Source organism: Pleurodeles waltl, chromosome 3_1 (genome assembly GCF_031143425.1).
Source record: "Pleurodeles waltl isolate 20211129_DDA chromosome 3_1, aPleWal1.hap1.20221129, whole genome shotgun sequence".
Lineage (NCBI taxonomy): Eukaryota > Metazoa > Chordata > Amphibia > Caudata > Salamandridae > Pleurodeles > Pleurodeles waltl.
The window spans coordinates 1,838,009,824-1,838,030,655 of record NC_090440.1 but is presented as its reverse complement, the minus strand read 5'-3'; positions in this window follow the sequence as shown (position 1 = coordinate 1,838,030,655).

Below are 20,832 nucleotides of genomic sequence, written 5' to 3'. Positions count from 1 at the left end.
AAATCGCCCACCTCAGGGAAAACAATGTAGCTCTGCATGTATTTCATCAGGGCAGACAACACTCTGGACAACACCTTTGAAAACATAGGCTGAGACATCCCTGATGACATGGCCACTGTTGATTGAAATGACCCACTTGCCAAAAAATGGAGTACTGACAGAACCTGCACTAGAGGGGGAATCCCTGTGGGTTGGCGGATGGGTGACATCAGGTCTGGCTCCAGCTGGGCACACAGTTCCTGTATAGTGGCTCGGTCAAGCCTGTATGTCAATATGACATGTCTTTCTTCCATTGTCGACAGGACCACCAGCGGTCTGTACACGGGAACATTCCTCCATCTCCTCGCAAGTCCCAGCGGACGGTGCCTAGGAAGGACATCAGCGAGCACAGAGTCAATCAACCCACAGGTATGTTCCCACAGCTTGTACAGTACACGATTCTCTATGCATTGAATGGCTTGTATGAGTGGCGATGCAAGGCCTAGGCATGTGTGACGCAGTAGAATTTAAGCCATGTGGGCCCTTGAAATGGCGGCTGCCTGACCTGTGAAGTGCGACAATGGGATGTGAGATCAATGCGCTGGCGTGGCACACCGTGGCGGTAGGCGGTCGAAGACCGCGGTGCAAAGCAGCATTGGTTAACATTGAACCCTATGGGTTTCAGGAGCCAATGACGATGTGCGCCGGCGGTCGCGGTACGCACCGCCGCGGTACGCAGCGCCGCGGGCGTGACCGCCATTTTCTATCAGCTTAATCACTCGAGACCTGATCATCCACAGGAGAGGACCTATACTGCAAGTGCTGCTGTGACCTCGGTCTGGAAGAGACAATGGCTGCTGCGACTGGGGAAAGGACCCCTGCCTTCACTTCTGAAGAATTAGAGAAACTCGTGGATGGGGTCCTCCCCCAGTATGCGCTACTCTACGGTCCTCCAGACCAACAGGTAAGTACACTGGGATCCATGCTTTATGGCCAATGCCTGGGTTGAGTGGGGTGAATGAACGATGGTGGGGAGGGGAGCGATTGAGGCATGCATCAAACAACAGATGAGAGCATGTGCCACATGGCAAGGGTGGGGATGGGGGGCCACTCACATCGAGCATGCAGAAGGTGATGATATTTTATTTTCTCCCCCTGTACATGTCACATAGGTCAGCGCCCATCAGAAAATCGACATTTGGCGTGCCATCGCCAAGGACGTCCGGACCCTGGGGGTCCACAACAGACGGGGCACCCACTGCCGCAAGAGGTGGGAGGACATCCGCCGCGGGAGCAGGAAGACCGCAGAGGCTCTGCTGAGGATGGCCTCCCAACGTAGGAGGGGTGCCACTCGTCACTTGACCCCCCTGATGTCTCGGATCCTGGCGGTGGCCTACCCAGATTTGGATGGGCGCGTGAGGACATCACAGCAGACACAAGGGGGTGAGTACCAGCACATTCTGCTATCTTAGCGCGCAGTGGAGGTGTCTGGGTGGGGGAGGAGGGCTGTGGGTATCCCTAGGCCAGGGCGATTTCTGTAGGCATGACCCTGTGCCCCCGCCCCCCACCTCTGTAGGGTGCCAAGTACAGCTATCCATGGTCCTGTGTCACCTATGTGTGCAGTTGTCGTCCATAGGCTTGTAGGCCAAGTCCCAATGATTGAGTAGTGTACCCCAAGTGCGCGGCGTAGTGCAGGGGGCTTCTGTGTCTGTCCTCTCCGCCAACTGTGTTGCCAATGCATGCACTCAACATGTCTTTATTTCCCCCCCCCCTTTTTTGCTGCTCTTCCTGTTCATGTGTGCATTAGCATCATCAGGTGGAGGAGAAGTGGCATCGGAGCACGAGGGAGCTGCATCTCACATGGCCCTGGAGGGCCATTCAACCGACTCGGAGTTCACCAGTGAGACGGAGGGCGAGGGGAGCTCCACAACGGGGACACGTGGAGACATCAGTGACACAGACACGTCCTCGGAAGGGAGCTCCCTTGTGGTGGCGGCAACATCCGTGCCCACCGCAACAACAGGTACAGCCGCCACCCAGCGCACCAGCTCTGCCCTCCAAGCAGCCCCTCAGCGTTCGCCCCGTGCCCGCTTGCACACGAAGGCGGGCATCTCCTTCGCCCCAGGCACCTCAGGCCCTGCCCCAGTTACCCCTGCTGCCCTCAGTGAGGAGGTCATTGACCTCCTCAGGACGCTCATTGTTGGGCAGTCTACCCTTTTGAATGCCATCCAGGGGGTAGAAAGGGAGGTGCACCGGAGCAATGCATACCTGGAGGGCATTCATTCGGGTCAGGCTGCCCATCAGCGATCGTTCAACGCTTTGGCCTCAGCACTGACGGCAGCCATTGTCCCTGTCTCCTGCCTCCCTCCTCCAACTTCCTCCGCCCAGTCCCACTCCCCTGTTCCTCTGCCTATCCCAGACACACCTACAGACCAGCCTGCACACACCTCAACACCCAAGGGCAGCTCATCCAGACATAAGCACCACACATCACACAAGCATTCACACAAGCAACAGCCACATGCAGACATACCAACAGCCACTGTCTCCTCTGTGTCCCCCTCCTCCTCGTCTCCCTCCTCCCTCCCTGTGACGTCTCCATTCACACTTGCATGCACAACATCATCAGCCACTACGTCCATCACCAGCACACCCACCAGAACACTCTGCACACGTGCAGTCACCACCCCCACTGCCATTTACACGTCCCCTGTGTCCTCTCCCAGTGTGTCCCCCTCTTCCAAACCACACAAACGCAGGCAGCCACCCACCCAACAGCCATCCACCTCACGACAGCCTCCGTCACAAGCACCTGCACCCAAAGACACCACACTTGACTCTCCTACAACCACATCCTCTTCCTCCACTCCCATACCCACTGCACCTACCCTTCCCACTGCTCCTAAAAAGTTTTTCCTGTCCAAAATTAACCTCTTTCCATCACCTGACCCACCCCCTCCATCTCGTAAGAGTCCAATCAGCACCTCAGCCACCACAACCCCAGGACCTACAAGGACCATAGTACAAGGATATTGGAGTCCACCACCTTCAAGGGCAGCTACATCGCCCAGCAGTAAAGGGACAGCCAGCCCACCCCCTGGGAAAAAATCCAAGAAAGGCAAGGCCCGGCGCGAGAGGCCAGAGACGGCAGCCTCCAAAGGCACTACCCTGGCACCGTCAGGAAGTGGGGTGCCACCTGGCACATCTACAAAGGGAGGCAAGGGCCACAGAGATTCACGGAAGGATGGCAAGGGCAGCACGGCCGACAAGTCCGGCAGCAGGCGAGCTGCCCAGGAGGGCCCCACCAGCCCCATTCCGGGTGTGAAGGAGGACACCCACGGGCCCGGGACTCCAGCACAGGAGGGCCCCGCAAGCGAGAAGTCGGATGGCGAGTGAACTCCATATATTGGCCGGATATGGTGCCCTGGAGACACATGTCAAGAACCGCTGAACAGGGCCCTTCAAGACAAGCACCGCTCCGCTGGGCCCTTCATCTCAAGCACCGCTTCGCTGGGCACCGCCGTCTCAAGCACCGCTCCGCTGGACGCTTCATCTCAAGCACCGCTCCGCTGGGCCCTTCATCTCAAGCACCGCTCCGCTGGGCACCACCGTCTCAAGCACCGCTCCGCTGGGCACCACCGTCTCAAGCACCGCTCCGCTGGGCCCTTCATCTCAAGCACCGCTCCGCTGGGCCCTTCATCTCAAACACCGCTCCGCTGGGCACCGCCGTCCGAAGCACCGCTCCGCTGGGCCCTTCATCTCAAGCACCGCTCCGCTGGGCACCACCGTCTCAAGCACCGCTCCGCTGGGCCCTTCATCTCAAGCACCGCTCCGCTGGGCCCTTCATCTCAAACACTGCTCCGCTGGGCACCGCCGTCTCAAGCACCGCTCCGCTGGGCCCTTCATCTCTGCACTGCTCCACTGGGCACCGCCGTCTCAAGCACCGCTCCGCTGGGCCCTTCATCTCAAGCACCGCTCCGCTGGGCCCTTCATCTCAAGCACCGCTCCGCTGGGCCCTTCATCTCAAACACCGCTCCGCTGGGCACCGCCGTCTCAAGCACCACTCCGCTGGGCCCTTCATCTCAAGCACCGCTCCGCTGGGCCCTTCATCTCAAACACCGCTCCGCTGGGCACCGCCGTCTCAAGCACCGCTGCGCTGGGCCCTTCATCTCAAGCACTGCTCCGCTGGGCCCATCATCTCAAGCACCGCTCCGCTGGGCACCGCCGTCACAAGCACCGCTCCGCTGGGCCCTTCATCTCAAGCACCGCTCCACTGGGCCCTTCATCTCAAGCACCGCTCCGCTGGGCCCTTCATCTCAAACACCGCTCCGCTGGGCACCGCCGTCTCAAGCACCGCTCCGCTGGGTCCTTCATCTCAAGCACCGCTCCGCTGGGCCCTTCATCTCTGCACTGCTCCGCTGGGCACCGCCATCTCAAGCACCGCTCCGCTGGGCCCTTCAAGTCAAGCACCGCTGGCCCATTGGCAGAAGGGGCAGGCCCGGATCTGTGTCGGGCAGGGCTGCACGATGCACTCTGGGCACCATGCCTCCTCCAGTACCAATGGAGTCTGTAATCCACTTGAGAGACTGTGGCTTTGCACTCCCCAGGATGGTACAGTGGGCAACCCACCCACTGTAGAGACTTGAGAGACTGTGGCTTTGCACTCCCCAGGATTGCACAGTGGGCAACCCACCCACTGTAGATACTTGTGAGACTGTGGCTTTGCACTCCCCAGGATGTAACAGTGGGCAAGCCACCCACTGTAGAGACTTGAGAGACTGTGGCTTTGCACTCCCCAGGATGGCACAGTGGACAAGCCACCCACTGTAGAGACTTGAGAGACTGTGGCTTTGCACTCCCCAGGATGGCACAGTGGGCAACCCACCCACTGTAGAGACTTCAGAGACTGTGGCTTTGCACTCCCCAGGATGGGACAGTGGCCATGGAGGCCCCTCTGGGATCTGGCATCGTGGACTCATGTGGCTGAGGTGCCTCCCCTTCCCTTCCCCCTGAGGTGCCTGTAGTTTTTCTATCTGATGCCCCTGCAGTGTTCTCTCCAATGGATTCGGGTTTCCTGTGTGGGCTTTGCCCATGTGTTGAGGCCCATTGGCCCACGTACAATGACTGTAACCCAATTTGGACAGGACAATTTACATATGTGTATATAGTTATAGATGTTGGAATTATTTTTTTACTTAGCCTTACAATATATTTAAATTTCATGATCATTTTATTTTGTCTTGGCATTCTTCCGGGGGGTTTGGGGGGTGTCACTCTGAGTTGTTGCTCTGCATTGATGTGTAGGTAGTTGTGGGTGAGGGTGGGTGTGTCGCATATGTGTGTGCCCGTAATCTTTTCTCCTCCCCCCTCCCTTGTGTCGTAGGTGCAGTACTCACCGTTGTCTTCTGCGCCGGCGTTCGTGCTCCTGGTAGAGGAGCAGGTAGACAATAGCTGGAAGGATGTGTAGTTCTGGTTCCATGTTGTCCAGATTCCTCGTGGAGTGTGTAGAGGTGAGCGTTTTCCCTTTCGTAGTCTGTTTCCGCCGTGTTTTTATCGGCAGGGCTCCCGCCCCTGAAAAGGTGGCGGATTGGTGAGTTGTGATAGGGTGGGCGGTACATTGTCTCCCGCCTGTCTGTTGGCGGTGACCGCCGCGCTGTTTGTTTGTCCCGCCGTGGCGGTCGGAGTGTTAAAGTGGCGGTCTGTGTTGGCGGTTTCCGCCAGGGTCAGAATTCCATTTTTTTTACCGCCTGCCTGTTGGCGGGTTGGCCGCCGCTTTAACACCAACCGCCAGGGTTGGAATGACCCCCTAATTCTTTAAAAATTCATATCTCCGGTTCCCCTTATCCGATTTTATTCATTTTTGTGTAATTTTAAAGATAAAAATATAATCTATTTTCTTATAAATTGGTTTTGGATTTTTAAACTGTTTCCTGTGTTTTATTTAATTACTGTTTTGTGATATTTGAATGCTTTACACTCTGTCTCCTAAGTTAAGCCTTGTCGCTCGTTGCCAAGCTACCAAGGGTTGAGCTGGGTTTAATTTACTGAGACCTAACTGGACCTAAGTGGAGGTTAGTGGCCTATTGCTAAGCGTACGTACCTACCTGCCCTTACCAATAACCCATTTTCCAACATTTTTGGTGAGCAGTGGTGGGATCCTGTACTTGTGTTCAGTATCACATTACAGTTTTAAGTAAAACAAATGTAAAATCCTTTAAATTGTCCTAGTGCAAAAATGTTTTTAATTTTTAGTTTGGATTCATTTCAATTATTGAATTTTTGTGATTTTTCTAAATTCTTGTTTCCAATTTTTGCAAAAAGTTTTTGTTGACACAAAACTATGGAACAATGGAGCTTGATCTGGCTAGCCCACCCACACTGACAGTAGTCCAGCTTAGGGAGTTGTGTACTAAAAGAGGGTTGCCTGCAAGCACTGACCTCAGGAAGGATGTCCTGATCAAATCTCTGACAGCATGGGCTGAGGCCCAAGAGGTAGACTCAGCAGAAGCTCCAGAGGAGGGAGAAGTAGGGGAGGATGCTAGCTCCAACCACTCAGGGGAGGGAGGGCATCTGAGCCTAAGTGAGGATGAGGAAGACCGGTCCTCATTACATACAGTCACTAGGGGCAGACCCAAAGCTAGTTGGGGGTCCCTTCAGGAGGAGAGAACCTGTCCCTCAGGGAAAGAGAGCTGGAGGCCCAGCTAGAATTCATAGCTTTGGAGGCAGAGGAGCTGGCCCTAGAAAAGAAAAAGTGGGCAAGGGAAGAGAAAAGAGATGGTGGCAGTGACAAAGAGGCTGAGGTGTCCATGGGTGGGGTTTTTTGCCCCAGATTACCCAAGGGGGTGGTTCCTGCCTATGTGGAGGGGGATGATATAGATAAGTCGCTGGGGGCCTTTGAGAGGGCCCTCCAGATGAGGAGAGTCAAGCCTCAGTACTGGGGTTCACTTCTTTGGGAGTTGGTTCCCAACTCTGGGAGGGATAGGCTGCCAACCTTGAGGGGGGAGGAGGCAGACTCATACCCCAGTATGAAGAGTTGCTTGACTAAAAGGTTTGGTCTGACCCCAGAGCAGTATAGGCTCAAGTTGAGAGACACCCAAAAGACAAGCACCCAGTCCTGGGTGGACTTTGTGGACATTTCAGTAAAAGCACTAGAGGGCTGGATACAGGGCAACAAGGTAAGTACCTTTGAGGGGCTGTACAATTTGATTATGAGGATGCACCTTCTAACCAATTGTGTCCAAGAGAAGCTCCGCCAGTATCTACTTGACTCTAAGTTGACCAACCACAGAGAGCTGGGGGAGGCAGCAGATGACTGGTTAAGAACTAGGGTTAACCAGAAACCCCCAGGGGGTGATCAGAAAAAGGGAGGACATGGTTCTTCTCAGGGGAAGAACCAAGGGAAAGATGATAAAAAGCCCAAGGAGTCCTCACAAGAGTCCCCAAAAACTTCTCAGGGTGGGGGAGCCCCAAGCCATTCCACTTCTAAGGGGAAAGGGTATCAGGGAAATAATTATGATCCTGCTAAAGCGGGAAAGTTTCAGGAGCTTGCTAAGGCTGGCAAGTGTTTTGAGTGTAATCAACCTGGACACAAAAGAGGAGATGCTATCTGCTCGAAGAAGCCCCCCACTGGTGGGCAATCCCAGGGGGTTGCTAGTGTAGGGTTGGGGGTGGAAGTTGGCCCAGGGCTGGGATCAGGGTACACAGAGGTCACCTTAGTATCCGTGGGTGGGGTGGACATTGCAACTATGGCCACCTTACCTCCCAGCATGGAGAGGTATAGGCAGAGGCCTAAAGTCAATGGGACTGAGGTGGAAGCTCTGAGAGATACAGGAGCCAGTGTGACAATGGTCACAGAGAAGCTGGTTTCTCCAGAACAGGTCTTACCTGGTGTCTTCCACCAAGTGACTTATGCAGATAGCAGAACCAAACTCCATCCCATGGCCATGGTGAGCCTGGAATGGGGAGGTGTGACTGGCCCTAAGAAGGTAGCTGTAGCTCCTGCCCTCCCAGTAGAGTGTCTGCTGGAAAATGATCTTGAAGCATCTGAATGGTCAGAGGTGGAGAGAAGGGTCCGTGCACAGATGCTGGACCTCCCTGAATGGGTGTGTGCTGTGACCAGGTCACAGGCAGCACAACAGGGAAGTGCTGGACACTTGGACCCTGGAACAATGGGCCAAGCCTCCAAGAAGAAGAGGAAGGGCACTGGGTCAGGCTTGCCAGCCCCTACAAGTACAGAGGGTCAGGAGGAATCCAATCCTGAGGGGGAGGGTCTGACCTCTGAGGGAGGGCCACTTCCCCTGCAAGCTCTGCCTGACTTGGCAGAACTGCAAGGGGCAGGTGGGCCCACCAGAGAAGAGTTGTGCCAGGGACAAAGAGAGTGTCCCACTCTTGAGGGCCTGAGGCAGACTGCTGCCAGGCAAGAACAAGGGGATACCAGTGGGACCCAAAAGGTTTACTGGGAGGATGGAGTTCTCTACACCGAGGCAAGGGACCTCAAACCAGGGGCAACCAGGAGAGTAGTGGTCCCCCAGAAGTATAGAGAATTCCTCCTTACCTTAAGCCATGATATCCCTTTAGCTGGACATTTGGGACAGACCAAGACCTGGAACAGGCTGGTCACCCATTTTTATTGGCCCCAAATGTCAGAAAAAGTCAAGGAGTTTTGCAGCTCCTGTGTCACCTGCCAAGCCAGTGGCAAGACAGGGGGCAAGCCAAAGGCTCCCTTGATACCACTGCCAGTGGTTGGGACTCCCTTTGAGAGGGTGGGGATTGACATTGTTGGTCCCCTAGACCCACCAACTACCTCAGGTAACAGGTACATTATGGTGGTTGTGGACCATGCCACCAGGTACCCTGAGGCAATATCCTCCGGACAGTCACTGCTCCCACAGTGGCTAGGGCCCTACTTGGTGTGTTCACCAGAGTGGGGTTCCCAAAGGAGGTGGTCTCAGATAGGGGCACAAACTTTATGTCAGCCTATCTGAAAGCCATGTGGGATGAGTGTGGTGTTACTTATAAGTTCACCACCCCCTATCATCCACAGACCAATGGTCTGGTGGAAAGATGTAATAAGACCCTGAAGGGCAAGATCATGGGTTTGTCTGACAAACTCAGGAGGAGATTGGATGTTCTCCTCCCATGCCTGCTGTTGCCTACAGAGAGGTGCCACAGAAGGGGGTTGGATTCAGCCTCTTTGAGTTACTGTTTGGGCACCCTGCAAGAGGCCCATTGTGCTTGGTGAGAGAGTCTTGGGAGAAGCCTCTCAAGGAGTCCATGAAGAATGTGCTAGATTATGTGCTGGGCCTGCGGTCACGCATGACTGAGTACATGAAGAAGGCAAGCAGAAAACTGGAGGCCAGCCAAGAGCTCATGAAGCTCTGGCATGATCAGAAGGCTACCATGCCTGAGTATCAACCAGGACAGCTGGTGTGGGTTTTGGAGCCCATGGCTCCTAGGGCACTTCAGGCCCAATGGACTGGGCCCTATCCAATTGTGGAGAAGAAGGGTGAGGTCACCTACTTGTTGGACCTTGGCACCCCCAGGAATCCTCATAGGATCCTGCATGTTAACAAGTTGAAACCCCACCAGGACAGGGCAGACATGACCATGCTGATGGTCACTGATGAAGGGAAGGAGGAGGAGAGTGAACCTCTGCCAGACCTCCTGTCCTCAAATGCACAAGATGGGTCAGTGGAGGGAGTGGTACTCTCTCCCAAGTTGACAGACCAGCAACAAAAAGACTGCAAACAGGTTTTGGAGCAGTTTGCTAGTCTGTTCTCCCTGACCCCTAGACTCACCAATTGGTGTGTCCATGACGTTGACACTGGTGACAGCTTGCCTGTCGAGAACAAGCTGTACAGGTTGTCTGACCAGGTCATGGCCAACATCAAAGCTGAAGTGGCTAAGATGTTGGAGCTCCATGTAATTGAGCCCTCTGACAGTCCTTGGTCCAGTCCAGTGGTGCTGGTGCCCAAACCTAATCCCCAAGGTGGGAAGAAGGAATTGAGATTTTGTGTGGACTACAGAGGTCTAAATGCAGTCACTAGGACTGATGCTCACCCTATACCTAGAGCTGATGAGCTGATTGATAGGTTGGGGGCTGCCAAGTTCCTGAGCACGTTTGCTCTGACCTCAGGATACTGGCAGATTGCCTTCAGTCCAGGAGCTAAGGAGAGGTCAGCATTTTCCACACCAGAGGGCCACTTTCAGTTCAAGGTGATGCCCTTTGGCCTGAAAAATGCTCCTGCCACCTTCCAACGGTTGGTGAATAGAGTCCTGTCTGGGTTGGAATCGTTCATTGCAGCTTATATGGATGATATAGCTGTATTTAGTTCCACCTGGGAGGACCACCTGGTCCGCCTGAAGGAAGTGCTTCAGGCCCTGCTTCAAGCAGGCCTGACTATCAAGGCAAGCAAGTGCCAGATAGGGCAAAGCTCAGTTGTGTACCTGGGCCACCTTGTTGGCGGAGGCCATGTACAACCTCTCCATCCCAAGATCCAGACTATCCTGGATTGGGAGGCTCCTAAAACCCAGACTCAGGACAGGGCGTTTCTTGGCCTGACTTGGTACTACAGGAGGTTTGTTCAGAATTATGGGACCATAGTGGCCCCTCTGACTGAGCTTACCTCCAAGAAACAGCCCAAGAAGGTCATTTGGACCCCAGGGTGTCAGAAAGCTTTTGACACCCTAAAACAGGCTATGTGTTCAGCACCAGTGTTACTGGCCCCTGACTATAGCAAGGAGTTTATAGTGCAAACAGATGCTTCAGAGGAAGGGATTGGGCAGTGTTAGCACAAGTGAATGAAGAGGGCCAAGATCAACCAGTTGCCTTCATCAGCAGGCGACTACTCCCCAGAGAGAAAAGATGGAGTGCCATTGAGAGAGAGGCCTTTGCTGTGGTCTGGTCCCTGAAGAAGTTGAGGCCATACTTGTTTGACACTCACTTCTGTGTACAAACTGACCACAGACCTCTCAGATGGTTGATGCAGATGAGGGGGGAGAACCCAAAACTGTTAAGGTGGTCCATTTCCCTACAAGGGATGGACTTCACAGTGGAGCACAGACCTGGGACTGCCCATGCCAATGCAGATGGCCTTTCCAGGTTTTTCCACTTAGCTGATGAGGACTACCAGGGTGTAGGTTAGTACCCATCACCTTTCATTTGGGGGGAGGGGGGGAGTGTAGGAAAATCCTCCCTTTTGCCCTGGTCACCCCCACACTTTTTGGACAGGTACTGGTGGTTACTGACTCTTGGCTGTGCCCTGGGTACTGCTTACCAGTCCCAGGGCCAGTGCTCTGTGTAAAATGGATATGCAAATTAAGCTAATTATAATTGGCTAAGTTAACCTACCTATAGGTCCCTAGTATATGGTAGGTCATGTAGGTTTAGGGACCACAGCATAGGTGGTGCACCCATAGGTACACTTCTGGGGTGCCCAGTGTCATTTTTAAGGCAGGCCTGTCTTGCTGGCTGCTTTTAAATTAAAGTTATATGCAAATTCAACTTTGGAATTAAAAGTAGTTCCAAAGTCTTAAACTACCTTATGTTTACATATAAGTCACCATATAAGTCACCCCTAAGGTGTGCCCTATGTACCCCTAGGGCTGAGTGCCATGTAACTATAAGCAGGGACCTTATAAAAATAGTTTTATAAGCCCTAATGAGGTAAAAACAGCCAAATTCGTTTTTCCCTCATTGTAGTGAATGGCCTCCATAGGCTAGAATGGGGAGACTTTATTTTAATTTTTAAAGTCCCCTTAAATGATGGATACCAAGAGTTTGGTATCAAATTAATTGTTATAATAAACCACACAACTTCCAGTTGTTGGATTTAATATAACTTGTTCAGGTAAAGAGTTTTAAACTTTACCTGAAAAGTTGCCAATTTCAGCCCTGCATTGTTTTTGCTGCTGTGCTCTGATTGGCCAGCCTCTATCAGCCTGGCCAGGCTGCCTTGATGAGGTGTGACACTGGCTTCACACAAAGGAATGTGCCTGTGGGAGGGTATCTCCCATCAGCAGATGGTGAGGCAGGAAGGGGGAGGGCTGCCAAACTGGTCTTTAAAGGCAGAGAAGGACATTTGGAGCAACCAGCAACACCCCCACATCCTGCAACCCCAGACAACTAGGTGCCCCCTTGATTAGATTAGGAGAGGGCAGGAGAGGGGTGTGTTTATGATTTTTAGCCACACCAGTGGGCGGGCTCAGCCAGATGTAACCTCCAAAAATCAGATTCAGCCATGATGGATTTTTTGGAGAATGTTGCCTCCTGGGATTGATTTTTGCCACACTTACCAGGAAGTGGTCATCACAGGGGGAAGGGCCCTGATTGGAGAACCAGGACCCCTCTGCTTTTCACCCAGGAGCAAGGATAAAACTGGCAGACCTGCATCCACACCTCAGATCCCCATCAGATTCCAACAAGGAAGAACCAAAGGAGAAGAAGGACTGCCCTGCTGGACCCCTGGCCTGCACCTGGAACCTGCACTCAGAAGGACTGCACCAGCTGCACACTTGGGCTTCACCACAAGAAGGACTTTGCCTGGCTTCAACTGGTTCAAGGAGGGACTCCCTGTTTGCTACAGGTGAAAAATTGCTAACCAGAGTCCCCTGCACCAACTCCTGAAGAAATCAACCAGCTGACCACTGCCCAGTGGCCAAAAAGGAGTTTGCGCCAGGAGCATTCTGGGAGTTGTATTCCGCACCTCCAAGGACCATCTCAAAACTTCTGGACCCTTGGGGTGAGCTGTGGACCCCAAAAGAACCTTAAAATTACATCTGGGAGAAGCTCCAGAAGTCTGGAAAAGTTTGGAGAACTTTTGAAAAAAAGCTCCTTAGAGGGACCGACCCGCCGCGGTATCTCTAGCCGGCTTGCCTCAACCGCGACCCGCCGTGATTTGCTCATTCGTCCCGGTAAAGAAAATCTCTGAAAAAGAGACTAAGGGGGTTATTACAACTTTGGAGGAGGTGTTAATCCGTCCCAAAAGTGACGGTAAAGTGACGGATATACCACCAGCCGTATTACGAGTTCCATAGGGTATAAGTGGAGGTTGTGGAGGTTGTTCTTTGCAGTGGAGAAGTGTGGCTCAATGGTTAGAGCAGCAGACCCTGATGCAGAGGTCTGGCCCGGGACCAGGGTTCAATTCCCGCCTCAGTGGGTCTTGGGCTCAATTTCCTCGGACCTGATAACTCTCACATCGGTGCCAATCTAATCATGGGTCCCACTCTGTAACTCTGGGCAATAGCTTGCTTAATCTCCACAATGGCCCCAACAGCGCTGGGATGCCTGGCTTCACCTGGGAGGTGCCCAGGAGTGGGCACTTCACAGGGAAAGCCAGGAAGGGTTCCACAGCGGTATGCATACAGCGCCAAGATGCCCGACTCACAGGGTGACAGTGCGCTATACAAGTACGAAGTTTACAAGTTGTAGGGTCTTTCGTGAGGGAGAGGATGAGCTGAGTGTTGTCTGCGTAGGAAACTATGTTGATGTGGTGGGTTCGTGCGATGTTGGCGAGGGGGTCCATATAACGTTGAAGAGCGTGGGGCTGAGCGAAGATCCTTGGGGAACGCCACAGATGATTCTGGAGGCTTCTGACAGGAACGGTGGGAGACAGACTCTCTGGGTTCCGCCTGAGAGAAATGACGAGATCCAGTTGAGTGCCTTGTCACGGATTCCAGCGTTGTGGAGGCGTGTGCGGAGAGTGTGATTAAATACCGTGTCGAAAGCTGCGGAGAGGTCCAGGAGGATGAGTGCTGCTGTCTCTCCTTCGTCCAGCATGGTCCTAATGTCGTCTGTGCAGCAATGAGTGCAGTCTCGGTGCTGTGGTTTCTGCGGAATCCGGATTGGGAGGTGTTAAGTACCTTGCTGTCTTCCAGGAACCAGGATAGTTGGCTGTTTACCATTTTTTCGATGACCTTGGTTGGGAAGGGGAGGAGGGAGATCGGCCGGTAGTTCTTGGGGTCGTCTGGGTCTGCCTTTGGTTTCTTCAGCAGGGCGTTGATTACTGCGTGCTTCCATCTTTCTGAGAAGGTGGCTGGCTCGAAGGAGCTGTTGATGGTTTTGCAGAGGTGGGGGGGCGATGTTGCTGTTTGCCTTATTGAAGATATGGTGTGGGCAGGGGTCCGATGGTGATCCGGAGTGGATGGAGGCCATGGTGGTGGTGGTGTCCTCTATGTTGATGGGGGTCCAGGTGTGGAGGAGGTGGGTGTTGTTTGGAGCATTGGGTTCTTGGGTGTTTGTAGTCAGCTGGTGGGTCTGGGGTTTTAAGCTATTGTGGATTTCTTCTATCTTTCAATGGAAGTGGGTTGCCAGTGAGTTGCAGAACTCCTGTGATGGCGGGGGTTCGTTGGAGCAGGTCCTGGGGGTGGAGAGCTCATTGACGATGCCAAAGAGCTCTTTACTGTTGTGAGCGTTGGCATCGATGCGGTTTTTGAAGTGGGTCCTTTTGGTAGTGCGGATAAGTTGGTGATGTTTGCGTAGGGCATCCTTGAAAGCGATGTGGTTGGAGTTGGTGCCAGGTGGTCAGGTGGTCAAGGTGCCAGGTTTTTTCCAGTCTGCAACATAGCCGTTTGGATTCCTGTAGTTCTGGGGTGAACCAGCTGGCCTTGATTCTGTGGGAAGTGTTTGGAGGTTTTCTGAGCGGTGCGAGGGTGTTGGCGCAATCTTCTATCCAGCGATGCAGGTTGGTGGTGGCTGTGTTGGGGTCTGAGGTCCCAGGGGATGGGGCCCGGGCGAGAGTGGAGATCAGTTGATCCGTTGATATTTTGCTCCAGTGGCGTCGGGGGGTTGTGTGCGGTGGTGGTGAGTGACTGGTTTCTGGTAGGAGAAGTGGATCCGACTGTTTCCATCCGCATAAAGCGTGCCAGGCCTCATATTGCTGTGCTGCACCATTGCCCCTACCGTGCCACTATATTGGCAACAAGGGGGTGCACGCCCTCGTGCGAGCAAGAAAGACGCTGCAAATGAGGAAAAAAAACTGAATGTTGAATCTCCATGAAAAGTGGCATGTGCAAGCAGGGAAAGATGCTGTGAAAGTCCATGCCTGTAAAACAAACAGAAAAAACAAACATTTGCAATGCAATGTGTCTCACGTTTGCTCGAGTTAACGCTATTAGCGTTGTAAATGCCTAACTGGACTTTTCCTGCCAAATAAATTGAAAATGAAAAGTAAAACAGTTGACATAAGCGAGCTGATTCAAAGCACCACGGCTGCCATGAGCATGAGCATGAAGGAGAGACACAAAAGGAAAAAGAAGTTCGTTCACAGTCAAACGTATCAGGAAAAGTACGTATCAGGAAAAATGCAATTATCCATGGAACAGGGTCAGTGGCCAAGGCGTAACAAAACTGCCCCAATGAGGGACAAACGTAAAGCATTTACCAATGATAACAAAGGATTTTTTAAGGGCAAGCTGTTAGAAATGGGGTCTGTAGTTGGCAGAGGTATACACCCTTGTCCAAGTATGGACCACAAACCTAGTCAGGGTAAGTCACACACAATCCAAATTATCCTGTGCCCACCCTCTTGTAGCTCGGCACTGAGCAGTCAGGCTTAACTTAGAAAGCAATGTGTAAAGTAATTGTGCAATAAATCATACAGTAACACAGTGAAAACCCCACAAAAATACACCATACAGGTTTTTAAAAAAATAGGATAATTATCTGGTTAAAGTAAGGTCAAAACGATAAAGATTCAATAAGAACAAGTTGAAATATCACTACTGCAGGTATAAAAAGAGTCTTAAATCTTAGAAATCGACAGTTGTCTCTTGATTACACAAAGTACCTGATTTGCGTAAAAAATAACACGCACGGAGACCGCAGAGGAGGAGTTGCGTGGAAAAATAGGGTGTGCGTCGGATTTTCCAAAGCAGTACAGACGATGCGTCATTTCATTCCACGCTGCAAGGGGCTTTGCATCGTTTTTCGATGTGCAGTCTTGGTTCCTCAGTGCGATGCGGGGATCTTTTTGCCTCCCAGGGACAAGGTGGGGAAATCCTAGGCATGCTGGAAGAAGTCACAGGCATTGCATCGATCCGGTATGGCGATGCGTCGAGTTTTCTGTCACATGGCAGGTGCTGCATCGATTTTCCACTTGGAAAGTCGGCCTGCATTATTCCGGTAGGGCTGTGTGTCGAATTTACTGTCGCAAGGCAGGCGCTCCGTCGAATCTTCACTCGGGAAGTCAGGCTGCGTCATTCTGGTTCAGCTGTGCGCCGATTTCTTGATCGTAAAATGGCTGCACGTTGTTTCCGGCAGGCTGTGCGCCGATTTTTGGCGCACAAGGAGTTTCCTGAAGAGATGAAGTCTTTTTGGCCCTGAGACTTCAGAAAACAGGAGGCAAGCTCAATCCAAGCCCTTGGAGAGCACTTTTCAGCAAAGTCAGAGGGAAGCCAGGCAGTTCCTCTTGACATGTTGCAGGTTCAGGTCCAGAGGTGTCTGAGTTGGTGGGGTCAGAGAGCCAGTTTATATACCCAAAAATGCTTGTGAAGTGGTGGAGACTTCAAAGAGTGGTTTTGAAGTACACAAGTTTTCCTTTCAGTACAGGTCTGTTTGCCAGTGTCCCAGTAGGGGGTTTGGCTGTCCATTGTGTGAGGGTAGGCCACTAGACTTTGAAATGTAAGTGTCAGGCCCTCCACCCTTCCAGCCCAGGAAGACCCGTTCAGTACGCACATGAGTACAAGTCTGACTGAGTGTCCTGTGTTTGTGGTTGTCTGGGTGAAATGCACAAGAAAACTATCAACCAGCCCAGCCTAGACCTTGATTGGAGACAGGATGTAAGGCACAGATGGATTTTAAGTGCAGAGGAATGCTCACTTTCTAAAAGTCGATTTCTAAATTAGTAATATAAAATTCAACTTCACCAATAAGCAAGATTTTCTATTACCATTCTGACAATATTAAATATGGCCTGTTTATCCCTTTCTGATCAGAATCTACCACTCAAACAGTTAATAATGGTAGTCCTAATGCTATCCTATGAAATGAGCAGGCCTCACATTAGTGGAAAACGAATTTAGGAGTTTTCCACTACCAGGACATATAAACCACAGATGTACATGTCCTGCCTTTTACCTACATAGCACCCTGCCCTATTGTGTTACCTAGGGCCTACCTTAGGGGTGACTCATATGTAGAAAGAGGTGAGTTTAAGGCTTGGCAAGTACTTTGAAATGCCAAGTAGAATTGGCAGTGGAACTGCACGCACAGGCCTTGCAATGGCAGGCCCGAGACATGGTTATGGGGCTACTTATGTGGGTGGCACAACCAGGGCTGCAGGCCCAATAGTAGCATTCAATTTACAGGCCGTGGGCATATTTAGTGCACTTTACTGGAGTCTTACAAGTAAATCAAACGTGCCATTTGGGAATGAACCAATGTTACCATGTTTAAGGGAGAGAGCATATGCACTTCAGCACTGGTTAGCAGTGGTAAAGTGCGCAGAGTTCTAAAACCGGCAAAAACAGTGTCAGAAAAGTGGAGCGAGGCAGGCAAAAAGTTGGGGGAGGACCACTCTAAGGTTGTCAGGTCTAACACAAGCCCATGAATGAGTGATAGTGATAGGCATGCAGTGGGAGTGGTTAAAAACACCCAGATATATTACAACAAGACAGAGCGCTTGCAAGCTCAACCCTAAAATACAAGAAAAAGAAAAAAAGTAAACACAGAAGGAGAACGAAAATAAGAAACTGAGCAAGACTGTACAACGAACACAGAGGAAAAGGATCTACTTGAAAAGGTAAGTGCACTCTGGCCTAAAAATTTCATGAACGTTGCTCGTCTGTTTTGCTGCAGCAGCCTCTATCACCTTTTCACACCTACCTCAGGTATGCTTCACCAATCATAACCAAGAACCACAAGGGTGATAGTTAACAAGAGCTTCCCACTACTACTGGGGCCCACAACCCTCTGGTGTAGGTGAGAAAGTGATTGATTTTGGGGGGGAACCCACCATCAGTGCTGAATGGGCTCAGTCTAGCTATGCTAACCATCGTCCCTGGGACCTCTTCTGTCATCCACCAATAGCTTCCTTTAGCCACACCCAGGAGCAATCCACGAACAATGACCAGTAAGGTGGAGCAGGTGCTGCACCTAATCAGCAAGATGCACCACCCCCTTGAGGGGAAAATATACGACTCCTACTGTGGAACTGGCCACACTACTCAATTGGCAGCATTACATACTCATTGCAACTTTTAGTGAGCTGAGTGATCCTGCCACAGCAGCACAGTAATGGCACACCTGGGTAGCAATCCAGAGCTACCAAGAAGACCAATGCAGAAACAAAATGAACCCTGCTCCTCCACTATGCAATATTGAAGCTCTTCCAGAACCTTCCCAACAAAGTGGGTGACACAGACTATGAAGGCGCAATTGCAGCTTTAAATGCTTACTTCAACCCACAAATGATCTTGGACTTTGAGAGGTTCAAACTACGACTCACTCAGCAACGGAAAGAAGAATCCATTGATGTATCTTATGCCAGGCTCAGGGAACCTGCCAGTATTTCCACATATAATGACCCACAGAAAAAAAAGTAAGAGCCCAGATAATCCAGGACTGCCTGTCAGTCACCATTCTATGCCACATCCTACGCAGAGGAGGTTTGCTGCTCAACAAAATTCCCCCCTTACCCGCCACTATGAACTGTCAAACGAAAGGGCTGAACAGATGGAAATAGCATTCAGCAAACTTCCTACAAAGCAGGAGGCTGAACACAAACAAAGAAAGGTGAAGCCGGCGGTCGACATCTCATGGAAGGCAACATCCCCCTCCAACAGAAAGAGGCTGAGCTACAAAAACTGGAGGAGGCGGGTGTCATAGACAAAGTCTATAGTCCCATCGTGTGGGTCTTATCCATGGTGGTTGCAAGAAAACAGAAACTGCTGGGCATCAAATGCATTTGCCCTCAAAAGGGAGTGACACATCACGTCGGCCATCTATGACCTCATCATTGACTTGAATAGGGTGTGCTGGTTCTCTAAACTAGAACTTAATTCTGGTTACTACCAACTGTAACTCCACAAAGACTGCTGGTATTTCACCACTTTTTCAACCCATGTTGGCCTCTACCGGTATGACCACTTCAATTTTGGAATTTCAGCAGAAGTGTTTCACACCACAATCCATGAGGTTCTATCAGGCTTAGAAGGCATCATCAGCACACGCACCCAGGGTCGAAAGCCATTAGCAACGCCTCTATGCAGCTCTCAAATGAATCAGTGAAGCAGGACTCACAATCCAGAGTGAAAAAATGCCAATTCCTTGAATAAGACATGGATTTTATAGTAACATCTACTCTGGCAATGGCATCAGCGTTGACCCAGCCAAGTGTGAAGACATCAAAGAGGCAGCGCCCTCAACATCCCTCTCTACGGTAAGAAGCTTCCTTGGATTTAAGATGTACTGTGGCAGAATATTCCCAATCTGGTGACCCTGGTAGACCCGCTAAGCCAGCTAACTAAAATATCTGTCCCCTGGAAGTGGAGCCAGGTGAGGATGCAGCCTTCCAAGCCATTAAACAAGCCCTCCTTCAAAACACAATTGTGGCATACTTTGACCCAACCAAACAATCCAAACTCATAGTGGACACCAGCACAATCAGCTAGAAGCAGTGCACATGCAGGAAGGCAACAGAAATTGGTGAGCGTACATTGCTTACGCGAGCAGGGTGCTCATGGAAACAGGGAAAAGGTATGCCCACATGGAAAAGCTGGCACCAGTTATTAATTGAGGATGCAATCACTTCCAACTATACCTCACCTTTCAAAGTTGTCACTGATCACATGCTGCTGATACCCCTTTTTGTAAAGACAACCCTTCGACCTATTCCAGCTCCAAAAATATCAGCTGACTGTTGGATACAAGCCAGGGTGCACCAACCCTGCTGACTATCTCCTATGGTGTCCAAGGCCATAGTAGGACGGTAACACCACCCCACTATGGAGATCAATGACCACATTGCCTGGACAGCAGAAGTGGGGTGCCCTTGCATGGTACGACTTGTGGACATTGGTGCAGCAACCATCTCTGATCCATGCCTTCAAAGGACCTATGCCACTGTAAAAATCAAACAGCATGAAGATTTTCTTCAGGATTACACTGACCCTGATGACCCCTACCAACAAGACATCATGCTGATCTGGCACATTAGTCACTGACCAAGGCAATCTCCTGAGAGGACATAGAATTGTTAATCCCCAACAGTTTAAGCAATAAATGCTAGTGCTGGAACACGCAGGATATCAAGAGGCAAAAAAGACTAAAGCAAGACTGAAACAGAAAGACTGGTTCACAGCCATTGACTCTGAGGTGGGGAATACAGAGCCAGATGCTACTGATGCCAAGCAAGCTGAGCGCCTGACAGGCCAATACCCATCATCATGGAAGAATTTTGCAGAGGGCTGTGGCTTATTGGGTCCCTGTAAAATAGGCGTCATGTACTAGTGGTGCCCAATGCATCCTGAAAATTTACAACCCTGAATTTAGCTCCAACCAGGCATTGTCTCGACAAGATACCTGCTGTCTTAAGGGTGACAATGGCATCCCATTTCAGAGCCATGAGTTTCAAGAGTATCTCGAGACGATGGACATAACACCCAAGAAGATGACACCTTGATGGCCGCGAGCTAATGGTGAAGTGGAAAGACTAATGAGTTATTAAGCAAAGCCATCAGGCTTGTCATAGAATGCCAAGAGAACATCGAGGATGTTCTCAGCCAGATCCTAAGTGCATACAAATGCACCCTACACAACCCAAACCAATAGATCACCACCTGACGTACTATTTGGGAAAGTCATTAGAGATATAGGCGGTCATTCCAACCACGGCGGGCGGCGGTAACCGCCCGCCT